The sequence below is a fragment of the Sciurus vulgaris genome, assembly GCF_902686455.1.
Source record: "Sciurus vulgaris genome assembly, chromosome: 11".
NCBI lineage: Eukaryota > Metazoa > Chordata > Mammalia > Rodentia > Sciuridae > Sciurus > Sciurus vulgaris.
In genome coordinates, this window is record NC_136472.1 from 27,923,229 (window position 1) to 27,935,769 (window position 12,541).

At 50.2% G+C, this 12,541-nt stretch overlaps 1 long non-coding RNA gene across 1 annotated transcript; it reads right to left on the reverse strand.

Annotated features, from left to right (window-relative positions):
- Positions 1–2,329: 2,329 nt before the first annotated feature.
- On the reverse strand, positions 2,330–3,456 carry LOC306639310. Its single transcript, XR_013757611.1, has 3 exons — positions 3,361–3,456; positions 2,618–2,711; positions 2,330–2,459 (listed from the first exon to the last, which is right to left on the reverse strand). It is a non-coding gene; the product is annotated as an uncharacterized lncRNA (long non-coding RNA).
- Positions 3,457–12,541: the final 9,085 nt, after the last annotated feature.

The following is a 12,541-nucleotide window of genomic DNA, read 5'->3' on the forward strand; positions in this document are numbered from 1 at the left end:
AACATGGTGAAAATATATCGCACAGTGCCTGACTCATTTAATTAGCGACAGGCAGTGTTTTAGGCAATGTGTTCAAGACACAAGATCACTGCTCCTGAAGAATTTAATTTCTAGGAGACAATAAGCAGGCAGGCACATATATAATTTTAGTTAGGGATCAGTGCTCTGCAAAAATAAAAAAATGTGATGGAGAGGGACCAAAGGAAGTGAGGAACTTTGTGGGGAGGTAACATTTGTGACCCAAATGACACAGAGATCTGGGGGAATGGCATTCCAGAAAAAGAAACCTAATTGCAGAGTCCCAGGTACGAGTAGCTGGGCATGATCAATTTGGGATTCTGCTCTGCGTTTTATGGGGGCAAGGGCTAAGGTTTGGTAAAATCGAATCATCTGCCCCATCTCTCGCCCTCAGAATGCTTGTCGTGCTGATGGCAGTGATGTAAGAGAAAGGAAGTGAGTGGGGATGAGGCGAGGGAGGAGCAGCTGGTCTCGTCCTCCAAGGTAGCTTTCCAGTTAAGTCTGAATCTCCCTGCCTCTTCCCAACAAGAGGCAGAATTGTAGGATCTGGCTCCGAGGACCTTCCAACTCCACTGGCCAATGGGCGAGTTTCACTCGCATCTTCATTTTCAACAGGGAAGAACCAACTGTTTTTACAAGTTGGGGTTGTGACACATGTATGCAGTGAATCATAAAAAAAACGTAACAACACAAAAATCAGCCATAATTCTGACTTCTGGAATTTTCATTCTCTTTCTAGTAAGTTCCTAAGCACATACTTTTTATGATCATGAACATACTACATGTACATTTCCAGGATATGTTTTTTTTCCCATCATGAAAAATCATCTTTGTATTTTTAATGGCTGCCTAATAGTTCTCCACATGAGCCAACCCAAATGTAACTCTTCTAGGGCTTTTGTAACACCAAAAGCCTTCTTACATGCAGATGTGTGACATGTAACATCCCAGTGGAGTAGGGAAATGCTCCCAGCTGAGTCATGTCGCCTGTGCCCAAGGAAGCCATTTTCTTGGTTGGGGGCACAGAAGCATGTGCACTCCCCGCCCCCAGCACCTGACTTGTGAGTGTGCAGCATAGTTCACTGTCCCTCTTGAGAAATGGGCATCATCACACTTTCCCCAGCTTCACCTCTGCTATGGTTTAGTTTCTTCCTCAAGGGCTCACATGTTGGGGGCCCTGGCCCTCAGTGTGATGTGAGAGGTGACAGAACTTCTAGAAGATGAGGTCCCAAAGGGATTAAGGCAGTTCATGCAGGATGCTGCATTAGTTTTTATACACAGAACAAGCCTGGCCCACCCGGCTATTTGGCTTTCTGCCTGGTGATATCTCTCCCTCTCAGAGGACCTGCCACCATGATGCTGTCTGCCATGAGACCCTCACCAGAGGCTGAACCATGGGGTCACCTAATGTCAGACTTTCAGCTTCCTGAACTGTCAGCTAAAGAAACCTCTTTTCCTATAAAGTAGCCTGCCTCTTGTGTTTCATTATAGTAACCCCAAACTAATATAACCTTCATTCTCAGTCTCTCCCTAACATTGTGGTCTCAGGAAGGAGACAATAAAAAGGGGAAAGCTGCAAGAATACAATTTGATGCCACATTTCAAACAATAAATATGCAGTACTTTAGACCCATGAATGCTCTTTAACAATATTTTTTATTAAATAGTACACTGGTGGGAAGGTGAGGCTGATAGAATCAGGGCCTAGTCTCAGTATGCCAGAGTCTAAGGTGACTATGTTTTGCTTCTGTAGGGACCTGCCATGGGGGTAGGAGGTAGTGGAGGTAATCACTGAGGGCTTGGGGGTTAGAGTTGGGAGGACCATGCTGTAGTAGGCTAGGAGAACAAGCCTGTACCTAGGAGGTGACTGAGAAAACATTTGAAGGCAGGGCCGATGTTTACTCCAGCAAGGGAAAGGATAACGTCTGCTCCTTCGGCTACAGCACAGGTTACAGCTCCTCCTTTGGACTAGACCATCACCACCTCTTTTCTAGGTTTGTTTGGCCTGAAGGAAAAAAAAGAAAAAAGAAAAAAGAAAGAAAATCCAACCAGAGAGGAATCCTGTTTAAGAAGAGGAGCAAGGAAGGAAAAAAAATAGAGGGGGAAGAATTGGTGGGGGAGATGGATGGTTTGAGAAGTAGCATCTTCTTGGCAGATACTTAAGCAGCCAGAGGTACTTTTCAGTCTGGACAAACTTATTACATGCCCACAGCTGACAACCTTGAACTCACAAGGGCCAACTGTCAAGTATTCAGATACCCCATGGGTCAGAGAAATGATGTTTGCCAACTTACTTACTACAGACCATCCCTCTAAATTGACGTGAGGCCCTCTTGCTGAAAAGCAATCTCTCAAACTTTCTGGAAGCTGATTACTTCCCAGTGGAGCAGACAATGAAGAGCTGGTGCTGGGAGTCCTTCCTGAGGAATCCTTATGCTCCTCTGAATTTCAGGGAAGAAAGAATGGAAATTAGAGCAGCACGGGTGAGATTAGGGAGGTGGGAGGAGGGCAGGGCTGGAGAGGAGAATACCGAGAAAAGAAAAAGAGGTAGGAGAGGCTGCATATGGGAAGGGGTTCTGCTCTTCTTACCCACACTCACCTCTTGCTGCCAACCAGTTATTCTGTCTTCCCTATGGGCTGCAGGAAATGGTGCTCTGGTGGCCAATGGAATACCTAGCAGTCATTGTCAGCTTCTAAGGTGTTTGAATGGGGTGAAGGAGGAAGGCGGCCATGTTGAGAAAATGGAGAAAGTAGAAAAGGCAGGGGGCTCACTATGGGAACAGATCCCTGTTCAACTTGCTGAGCAGAGAAAGAAAAGGATCCTCTATCAGGAAACTACAGGAAAGAATCAAGGCGCTCCCTACATGGGGATCGCGGGGACTCTTCAATCTCCATAGCTTATTACTGACATATTGTTAGACCCTTGGACCCGGCCGGGAAGACACTGGGAGGCGATCCCCACTCTCCTCCAAAGCTGACCCTCAGGTCGAGGGCCTCCCTCCCGGCTAGGAGAGCTACCTTCCCTGGCTCTTTGCGATCCACTGCCCCGTGGTTGCGCTGGGCCCTCCTTTACTGGAGGCACGGTGTCTTCGGAAATAGAAAAGGGTTTGAGAGATCATGGGAAAGCAACCCTCTCCTCGGGAAAATGCAGCTGAGTCCCAGGATGACGAAAGAGACTGGCCCAGGGTCGGGCAGGGAGGGAACGGCAGGGGCGGGCAGAATGGGGTCAGCGCGGCCTTCCTGATGTTACGATGATAAGCGCTAAGTCTTTTCCTTTTTCCCCTCCAAAGGCCCCACCCTGCCTGGGGTCTCGGCTGACTCCACCGTCCCTCCTGCGCCCACCTGTCCATGATGCGCAGGTCTAAAGTGACAGCGCACCAGGAGCGGGTAAGAGGTCCAGCTCCACTGGCTCCTATGGCCCAAATCCCTAGACCGGTGCGCCAATCTTTATTTCCGCTGAGGTCGGTGCTGCTCATTGGCCCAGACGGAGTGATTGACAGGTCAATAGCCCAATGAATGATGAGTCTCAGAGGCAAAGTGGCAGTTACCCACTAGTTCTCTCATCGCGAGACTCCTGGGTAACGGTTTTTTGGTTTTTTGTTTTTCTAGGCACATCCGTTCAGCCATATTTCATACCCAAAATCCAGCATCTTTTTAGTAAAGGGTGAAGGGCAAATTTCTCCCCTAAAGAAGGAATATATGTGAGGGTCTAAAAGTAGAAATGAACTCTCCCAGAGACCACAGGAGTGTCATATTGAATGAGTCACTTAATAAAGGGGACCTTGTTAAGAAGCTGGTGGGAAAGTGAGTGGGCAAGGAGGAGGAAAGGTCGCCAGGCACTGGGGACAGGGGACGTAGGCAGCCCTCAGAAGGCTGGAGTTAGAGGTGTTTATTGAAGCGATTGTAGATTGAAATACTGAGGCCAAGATGGGTTTGGGGACCTGAATGAAATGATGGGGTCACTGATGGGGACTTCAAAGGCTCAGGGATCAGGGGCCAGGCTGCAGACAAGTGGGGCAGTAGTGGTGTTCTTGTCCCTGGGCTGTCTGCAAGGGCCTCTCAGTGAGAGCTGGCTCGCCGGGAAAGGAGAGGCTCGGACTGTGAGTCGATTCCCTGGAGCCCGTAGAGACGGTGGGAGCACAGAGGTGGAGTAGTCCGTCTTTGAAAGGTGCAGCCAGAGACGATGTGTCCTTGGCAGAAATGGCAGCAGATCGCCACATAGCTTTTTAGAAGATGGAGAGAGAGATGGAGATGAGACAGGGAGTTAAGAGATGGAAAGTATGAAGGGAAAATAAGTATTATTGGGACTTCGAGTCGGAGCTCCAGAAGTGCTGAGCAGAAGACATGCTTGGCACATCGTTGTCACTCAGTAAGTGCTAGCTATTATTATTCCTGTTGCTCCTCTTGAGGGGACAGCAGAGGGACTGCACCTGCCTGGTAGTTCAAATGGACTAGGAAAGAGTGGAGAGGCAGTACAAGAGCCAGGAACACAGGCCATTCCAGTTGCCTTCTTTGTCTCCCCCCTGGGCTTATGAGGATTGCGGAAGCCACTCCGCCATGGGGGAAAGAGAGGGAAGGATTGAATTGAAGAGTAAGGGTGTTGGTATGAGCCAGAGCTGGGAACCCAGAGGTTATAAGTAGGAGTGGTGAGAGACGGTCCTTGTCAAGCCTGTCTTAATGGGGCCTGTTAGAAATGAGGTGAAAGAGGGTCCGGGTGAGAATGAGAATGGGATGTGATGTGGGCAGGCTCTGGATGAGCAGTGTCGCCTCTGACAACAGCTGTTGTGGTTGCTGGGTGGGGTTGGAGCAGGAGCTCACCGGTTGTCTCTCCAGGGAGAAGGAAATGGTGTTAAAGTCAAGATGCCATTGGAAATTCCTATCAATCATTGTCACAAGTGTCAACTTACTCAGGGACCACTGCGTGTCTTAGAGAGGCTGGGGGAAAGACTCCCCTAAGAGACAAGGAAGCCATTTTCTGTTTGGCAGGAAGGGTGCATATTGGCTAATACTCCTGACAATACTGTATGGTTCAAAAAGGTTCCGAATAGAAGAAAGAAAACCACCCACATCACCTCCATTTCCCTTGGTCTTTCCTACTCCCTTTTATCAAGTCATTGAATCTGAGGCATTTGTTGGAGGTGGGGGGTGCAGACTGGGCACACCTAAAGTGGCTAAGGGAAAGAAGATGATGTCAAAAGAACAAGGAATTATTTTGATTATCAAAATTATACTTCATGTAGATCTATTGAGGGATGGGGGAACCAAAGAACTACCTTTCAGGAATAATCAAAGGGCAAAACCTCCTGGAGTAGGCTCCCCAGGCTAAGGAGCCGTCTGGGAGATAGTATGGGGGAGAGGGAGCGATAGATACGGAGAAGGTGAAAGAGATAAGGTTGATAAGGACTAAGGCAAGAGGGGCACTCGTGAAAACGGACTGAGGGTGCTGCTGAGGGGGACAGCCCTGAATTGAGCTAGTTATCTCAGTGGCCACGTCTTCAAAGTCTTTTATATTTCCTTTTCCACAGAACACGTTTCTACTAATGTACAAAGAAAATGTTCCAAGATTCCAGAAAGTATTCACTTTTTCCCATTTTTATGTAAACTCTTCCAAGTTTTTCTGGTGCTCACAAGCAATTCCTAATGCTCTTACTCACTGAGGCTCGGATCTGGCGTGGGGTCGAGGAGGCCGGCAGTGTGGCACTTGGGGAAGCCAAAGCTAAGCAGTCAGCTTCTGAAAGCTGCCCTCCTTTCTCATCTCTGTGGATCAAGGGTCACGGATGCATTGGGATGGCTGTGGAATGAGCCTCCCTATTTGGCACCCTGGGATGTGGCAGGGCAGCTGGGGCACCAAGGCAGTGAGGGTGGCATCACCTTGGTCTGATAAATCACCAGTGTGTGGGGAGTTAGCAGGACTGGCCTTCGATGAGGCTAGTTTAGGATGATCTTGGATGGTTTGCTCATAGGAACGAGGGAGCCTGTTAGGGACTGCAAGTGCTACCGAGTAAAGACCCAGCCAAGAGGCTGGAATAAGGACCAAGTTACTGCGAAGGGGCCCTGAAGCCAACTGTTGATAGAGTGGGAGGGTGCTCTTCCTTCCCGCAGGAGACAGGCAGGGTCAGAGTCAGAGCTGGAGAAGAGGAAATAGATGGCAGGAGCGGGGCCAATGGGATGGAGAAGACCCGGAGGTGGACTTCCATCAAGCTGGCTCCTGGAGTTGTCTCAGGGCGTCTCTTTCTGTTCCCACTTTGCCTGAGATGGTTCTAGCAAAACATCAAAGCTGCATAAAACAGTCCCAACGTTTCCCGGGCTTTCAAAGAATGGCCTTCATCTTCTGGGGTACTCACTTCTGCTAAGTGGACTTAGGAAGTCCATCCCCAACAGAAAGTGGGAGGGCAGATGGCTTTGCTCTGTGATGGCCTTTTCTTGGTGACTCCAGATGTGGGGAATGTCCCAGGAGGAAGGGGAATGACCAGTGGGGCAGGAGGCAGTTGTCCCCCTGATCTCACAGACCTTGCCCGAGGTCTTTCCCCCCATCCGTGAGAAGTGGCCACAGGTCTGATGGTCAGGAGGTTTTGAGGAACTGAGGGCAAAGTCGGGGATGCAGAGGGGACTTATTGTGAAGGGAGAAACCAGACGGTGGCAGTAGAGCAGCTGGCGTGTGGGTCCTCTGTCTTCCCCTCTTCTTCCTGGGCGTGTCCTGCAGCTGGCCTGTCTGTGAGACTTGACTCCCCATCCTGCTCGGCCTCCTCGCCCTGGTGTCTGTCATCTGTCCTAGAGCAGAGAGAGTGGCAGGGAGGGAGAGGGGGAGGAGGAGGGAGAGACAGCAGGCAGGGATGGAGAAGACTGAGCGACCCCACGGTCGTGTCCTTGGATGGAAAGACAGCCTCTGTGACAATGACCTCATGTCTTCTGTAGCTTGTCCTTTTCAGTGGTCATACTCCTTTTCAATGGGGCATTTGCTCCCCCATTTCTTTAGGGCCCTCTGCTCTAGTCATCGGGCTTCCTGAGCTACTCAACTTGTATGGTGCTTGATCCCTCAACTTAGGAGGAGCGGAAGTGACTCAGGGTGGCTTGCGATAGTTCCTACACAGGCGGCGATTCCTGGGAGGGGAGCATTCCCTTCCACCGCAGCCATCCATGACTGGACTGGAATTCCCCAAAGGCACTGTTAAAGAAAATGAAAGACTAAAAAAGAAAGCCAAACCAGACTGTGTGAAAGATAGGCGTGCAGTTGGCAGCGTGCTGTGATCCTAAGCTTTGCTATTAGTTTTTTGGATCTACTGGATCCCAAAGCTGTTCTCATCTGGGTCTTGTGCAAAATGGGTTCTCCCCTGATCCGGGCCTCTCCTCCGCCCTCTTTGTGGGGCAGGAACCCCAGTCTGCCTGGAGACCTCATCTTCATACTTGTCCCTCCTACCCCTTCGCCCTTTGGAGGGCCCTCTGTCTTGGGGACCTCTGCTTTGCCCAGGCCTCTTCATGGTTGACTAGTTGGGCCACTTCAGCGGTGGGGTGAGGAGTTAGGCTGCGGTTGGGAAAGACAGTGGAGAGGGCAGGTCAGCAGCAAAGGCTAGAAAATGCTGCCCAAGGCTGGGTTTCCACCTCGGCCCTTTTGAAGACTTCTGAGAGCGTCCTCCCGTTCCTGACCTCCTAATGGTTACAGAATCCAGTCTTCACAGTTTTCCAGAATTAATGAAAAACCCAAGTCCTGGGAAAGGGAGTTTTCCTCAAAGGACAAAGTTCACTTCTTTTAGACCTCAAAAGCCCCCACAAAACCCCAAAATGAAAACACGAGAACACAATGTTAAATCTAAACGCACATGCTATTTATGTTAACAAGGCATACAAATGAAAGAATGAATGTATACAGATGCTGCCCCGGGTCTTGGGGTCCCTTCGAGTGTGTCTCCCGGATGTTGGCGAGCTCTTGGGCACGCGTCCTTGGCTTCAGAGGGTCTTTTCTTGGCAGTAGGTGAGGGACATGAGTGTCAGAGACCAAGGTCTTAGTGGCTCCAGCGTGGCCAGGACACTCTGTGAGGGAGTTCTGAGGCCAGGGAGCCTGCGGAGTTGTCAGTGGCACATGAGGGCCCTTCTCAATTGGGGTGGGAAAACGTGCTTCCAGGGAGCAGAGAGGAGGCTGGCACTTGGCATACTCCTGAAGTAGCAGCCTGAATGTGCCTGGCTGGTGGCAGAAGTCCCGGGGGGGAATATTGGGCGTTCCCGGAAGGCCTGCTGTCACTGTACTGTGAGGCCAACTCCAGATCAAGGAAGGTTCTCAGGTCACGGAACTGGTGGGACAAGAGTCCGATGGTGGGTGGGGGTGACATTTACCAAAAAGCCTGGTTACCGTTTTAGGGAGGGCAAGAGAGGAGAGGACTTGCTCTCTTCTGGGTCCCTGGGGTGCCCCAGCAAGCAGACTCTTCACCTCTTTTCCCCCTTTCTCTAGTTCTCCAGAGTTCCCGAATCTTCCCTATCATCCTCTGGTTCCTCTCTGATAACTGGGTGGATGAGGTCAAGTCACCAGCCAGGGGAAACGGTGAGGAAAGGGACAGCTTTGCCGAGGAGCAGAAGCAGCCTTTGAGTCAGGAATTGCAAACGGAGCCCCTGGGGCAAGGGCGTGTCCTGAGGTGGGGGCAGGGGACAGGCGGCCCTCAGCAGGCTGGAGTCTAAGGTGCCTGTGTTTGGCTGCTGTAACTAACAAACCTGGCGGGTCTCCAGAGTTTGTCAGGAAAGTATTAGAAGGGTCCACGCAGGAGAGTCCCCCAGCAAGCCTTCTGGGGGCACTCAGAGGGATGTCTGGTCTTCCTGTGGCCGACGGGCAGGGCGCTCTGAGCAGGTAGATCAATGCAATGGTAGGAAGTACTAGGGATCATCTCGGGGCCACCCCACCTGGGGACCCCACATGGCCACTGAGGCTGAGGGACTGGCCAGGGCTCTTCGGAATTCCCCAGCGTCATTTCCACTTCTTGGACTCTCCATGCTCTCCTGAGGGGGAAACATGTCCAGGGAGGTTGTGGGGTTGGGAGAGAGAAGAGAGGTTCAAGTAGATCGAGCACAGTCTTGGAGACGGTGAGGGCCAAGTCCTTTCCATTGCTCGTGTGCCATCTGAAACGGTTCTGCTAATTCACAGAGCACCGTTACAGCATTTTGAGGCCTGTAGCGTGTGGGGGACTGTCTTCACTGCATTCCAGATCGATCCTCGCGGCCTGGAGAAAGCGTCTGCTTTCACAGACGCGGGCCTGAACGTGGTCACGGTTCATTACTCGTGGCTTCTGGGCACTTGAAGGGGGGTGTAGGGGCTATGGTATGCCCTGGCGGGACGCTTCCTTTCTGTCTTCTTGGGGTTTATTATACAACAGAGGGAACACCTGCACTTTTTGTGGGTGGCCCAGAAAAGAGGACTGTGAAAGGCAGAGCCTAGAATGTGGGGAAGGGCCGGGGTCAGCAGCCAAAAGGAAAGGAAGAAAGGGAGGGGGAGGCCCGGCCCCTGGCTCTAGCAGTGCAGGAGGAGCAAGTCTGAGGAACAGGGAGACAAGAGTGGCAGGGCGCCGAGTTAGGTCCCCTCTCTCTGCGTTTCACACCAGGTTCCTCCAGTGGGCCCTGGATCCTGACAGAAAGTTCAGGAGGCAGCGTCTGGGGAACCCAGAGCCTAATTACAAGGGAGTCGAGCCACCAGCGCACAGCTGTTGTATGTCTCCCTGTTTCTTAGCCCCCTCGGTGGGCCCGCCTGGTTATCCCTCCTTTGCTAGCTCCTTCTGGATTTCTTTGCCACCCTGGCTCTGCCTTTCTGTGTAGCTCTCTTTAGATTTTTGGTGTTAGAATTGTGGAGTTTAGTAAAACAAATACAGCATGGTAGCAAAAGGCTTGGGTAGCTTTTTGTCTAGAGAAAAGAGTTTGGGGTGTGAATTTTCTGTAGTTAATAATTATATCGGAGATAAAAATAAGAAACATGCCAAAGGGTGGCTGGGAGGAAGAACGGTTCATGTTTTCCTTTGGTAGACCAGGAGTCAAGATGGCAGGCCTTGGGGTTAGTTAAGGGGGGTCATGGTGTGAGGATATCTTGCAGACTGGGTAAATGGTTGGGCTGGGTCTTTCTGCTGGAGATGGTCAGTGAAGACTTGTCCATGCATGGGACAACCCTCTTCTGAAAGGCACAAGTCAAGAAGCAGAAGTCTCCAGGTGAAAGTGTCACACGGCCAAGATGTTCCTGTGTTGTCTTGGAAACCCATCCCTATGGCTGGGGCGTGAAAAGAGTCCTCTTTCCCCTGGCCTACACCTTTCATAGATTCTCAAGGTTTGTTCCCGTGTGATGGGGCTAAAGAATCAAGTGAACTAGAAGAGGGAGAGAAAACCAGACTGAGACAAGAACAGACTGCACTTACCCAGGAGTGAAGTCTTTCAAGTCCCTCTGTCTATATCAGCTGCTCCTCAAGGGGAGGCTGTTGATTCTGAGTTATATTTACCTCATCCTCAGAGCCTTTTAAAGGTGCAAAGGAACAGCAACAAAAATGGGAATTGTATCCCAGCATTCTTGCTAAACTTTGCAAGTCTGCAAGAGGCAGCTTCTTCATGAAAACCTATTACTTGTCTTACTAATTACCCATGGGACGCGGGTTTGTGTGGGAAAAGAGGAATAGAAGATGGAATTTCTGAGTCAGAGACAGGTAGAAGACAGCTTCTTCCCTTGTCTTTCTGAGCCCCCCCAGGCCAGGAAACAGGCTCTTTCATCCCTGTGTCCTAGATGTTTAGCATATTGTAAGAGCTCAATAAATAGGTATTCATTGTATTGAACTAAATTATTTGTTGAATTTCCATGTGGGTAAATACCCAAATTAGCTCCTAGTGTGGAACAGGGGACCATAAATGTAGAGGGTGGGGCATGAAATGGTCTATGGAAATTCGAAGGGAGAAATAGAACATTTGATAAGTAGCCCCTATTAGGAGTGGGGACAGCATGGACGTGGGGAAGGGAGAAGGAAAGAGAAGGTGGGAGACAGGAAAGAGAAGGGCGCCCAGACAAGGTAGCCTAGTGCAAGGCTGGGGCTGAGCGACTTCTTCCCCAGAAGGTTCTTAAGTCCTTGCCTGAAGTCTGGCAAGAAGGACCCCTGATCCCCTCCACTAGAACATTAGCATGGCCAGAGGACTCAGAAGGGGGAGGATGACTTTCCAGGTGGTGCGAAAGTTGGAGGTCAAAGCCCTAAGGCCACCAGGAGAGCGTGAGCCTGCTGTCGTCCAACAGGAGTGTGACAGAGAAGAGTTTTGACCTAAATGCAAGATGATTAGTACTCATGGGTACCAGATGATTCACCACCTGTATGATCTCTTCGGATTGACCACTTTGCTGAGAGCTGAGTTGTTACCTGTTGTAAATGTAACTGGGAAGGCCCCCAGCTTGTCAGGAATCCCACAGTTGCCATGTCACCCCACAACAATCTGTCATCTGGGAAACATCATCTGACTGTGGGACAGGGTGGTCGTGACTGCAGCAAAGAGGAGTTGACCAGTAGATGTGAAATGTCCTTTCCAAAGTTCAGAGGACGAACATTTTTTTTTTTTTTTTTGTCAAAATGTGGAAAATCTATATATGATCTACCATCACTATCATTTTACTCAAGAAAGAGCTTTTAGTGCCACCAAAGGAGGAAGGATCCAATTTCATAAGAAACATTGTTCTTTTGGGGTCAGATTGTGAAAAGTGGCTCTGAAGAACCATTGCTAGAACTTGACCTCCAAAGATATAATCTCAGAACAGAGCTTGTTCTTAGGTTTGTGCTTGCCAGTAGACTGGCCAGCGTTGGGACCTAAGAATCTCAATCTAGTCCCCTCGCCTGCTGCATGGCTTCTGCTTTGACAGCACACAGGCTCCCTTCAATGGCTCCTACGTGGAGACCAAGCAGACTCATAAGGGCTGGGCAGTTGTACAGATGCCAGCAGCTCAGGCCACACTGGACTAGTGAGTCCCGAGACTCAAGGTCGTTTCTTAGACTATTATTGGCAGGGAATGGTACCAATGCCTTCCTCTCCTTCACAGTTTCTAAGTGACAAAATTCTACTCATCCTTCAAAACCTAGCTCAAGTGCCATGTCCTCTGAAGTCTACCTTGGGACCCCTCTCCATGCCACACCAGGAAGGAATTTTCGATTTTTCCTACTCCTGTATGCCAGCGGCACTTTGTATCCTGATATCTCATTCACGTGCCCTTATTAGTGGTTACTGATGCGATGACTTCTTTGCTACATTGGGAGCTCTCTGGGGGCAAGGGCTGTTTGTTTTTGTATCCTCGGTGCTTGGTATATAGGAGGTGAGTTAAAGTCCGGCTCACTAGAACTGAGTTATGTTCGTGGCTCTTAACGTAATGGGCAAGGCTGGCATCCAGGCTTTGGACAGCCGTGATCCAGGCTGGAAGCTGTCCGATGCCTTGGGTGTTTGACAGCCTCAGCCTTGGGGCTGGTCCTGGAGATGACACATTAGACTGAGGTTCAGAGATAAGACTCCATTTAATAAATGGTGGACAGAATAAAAATGT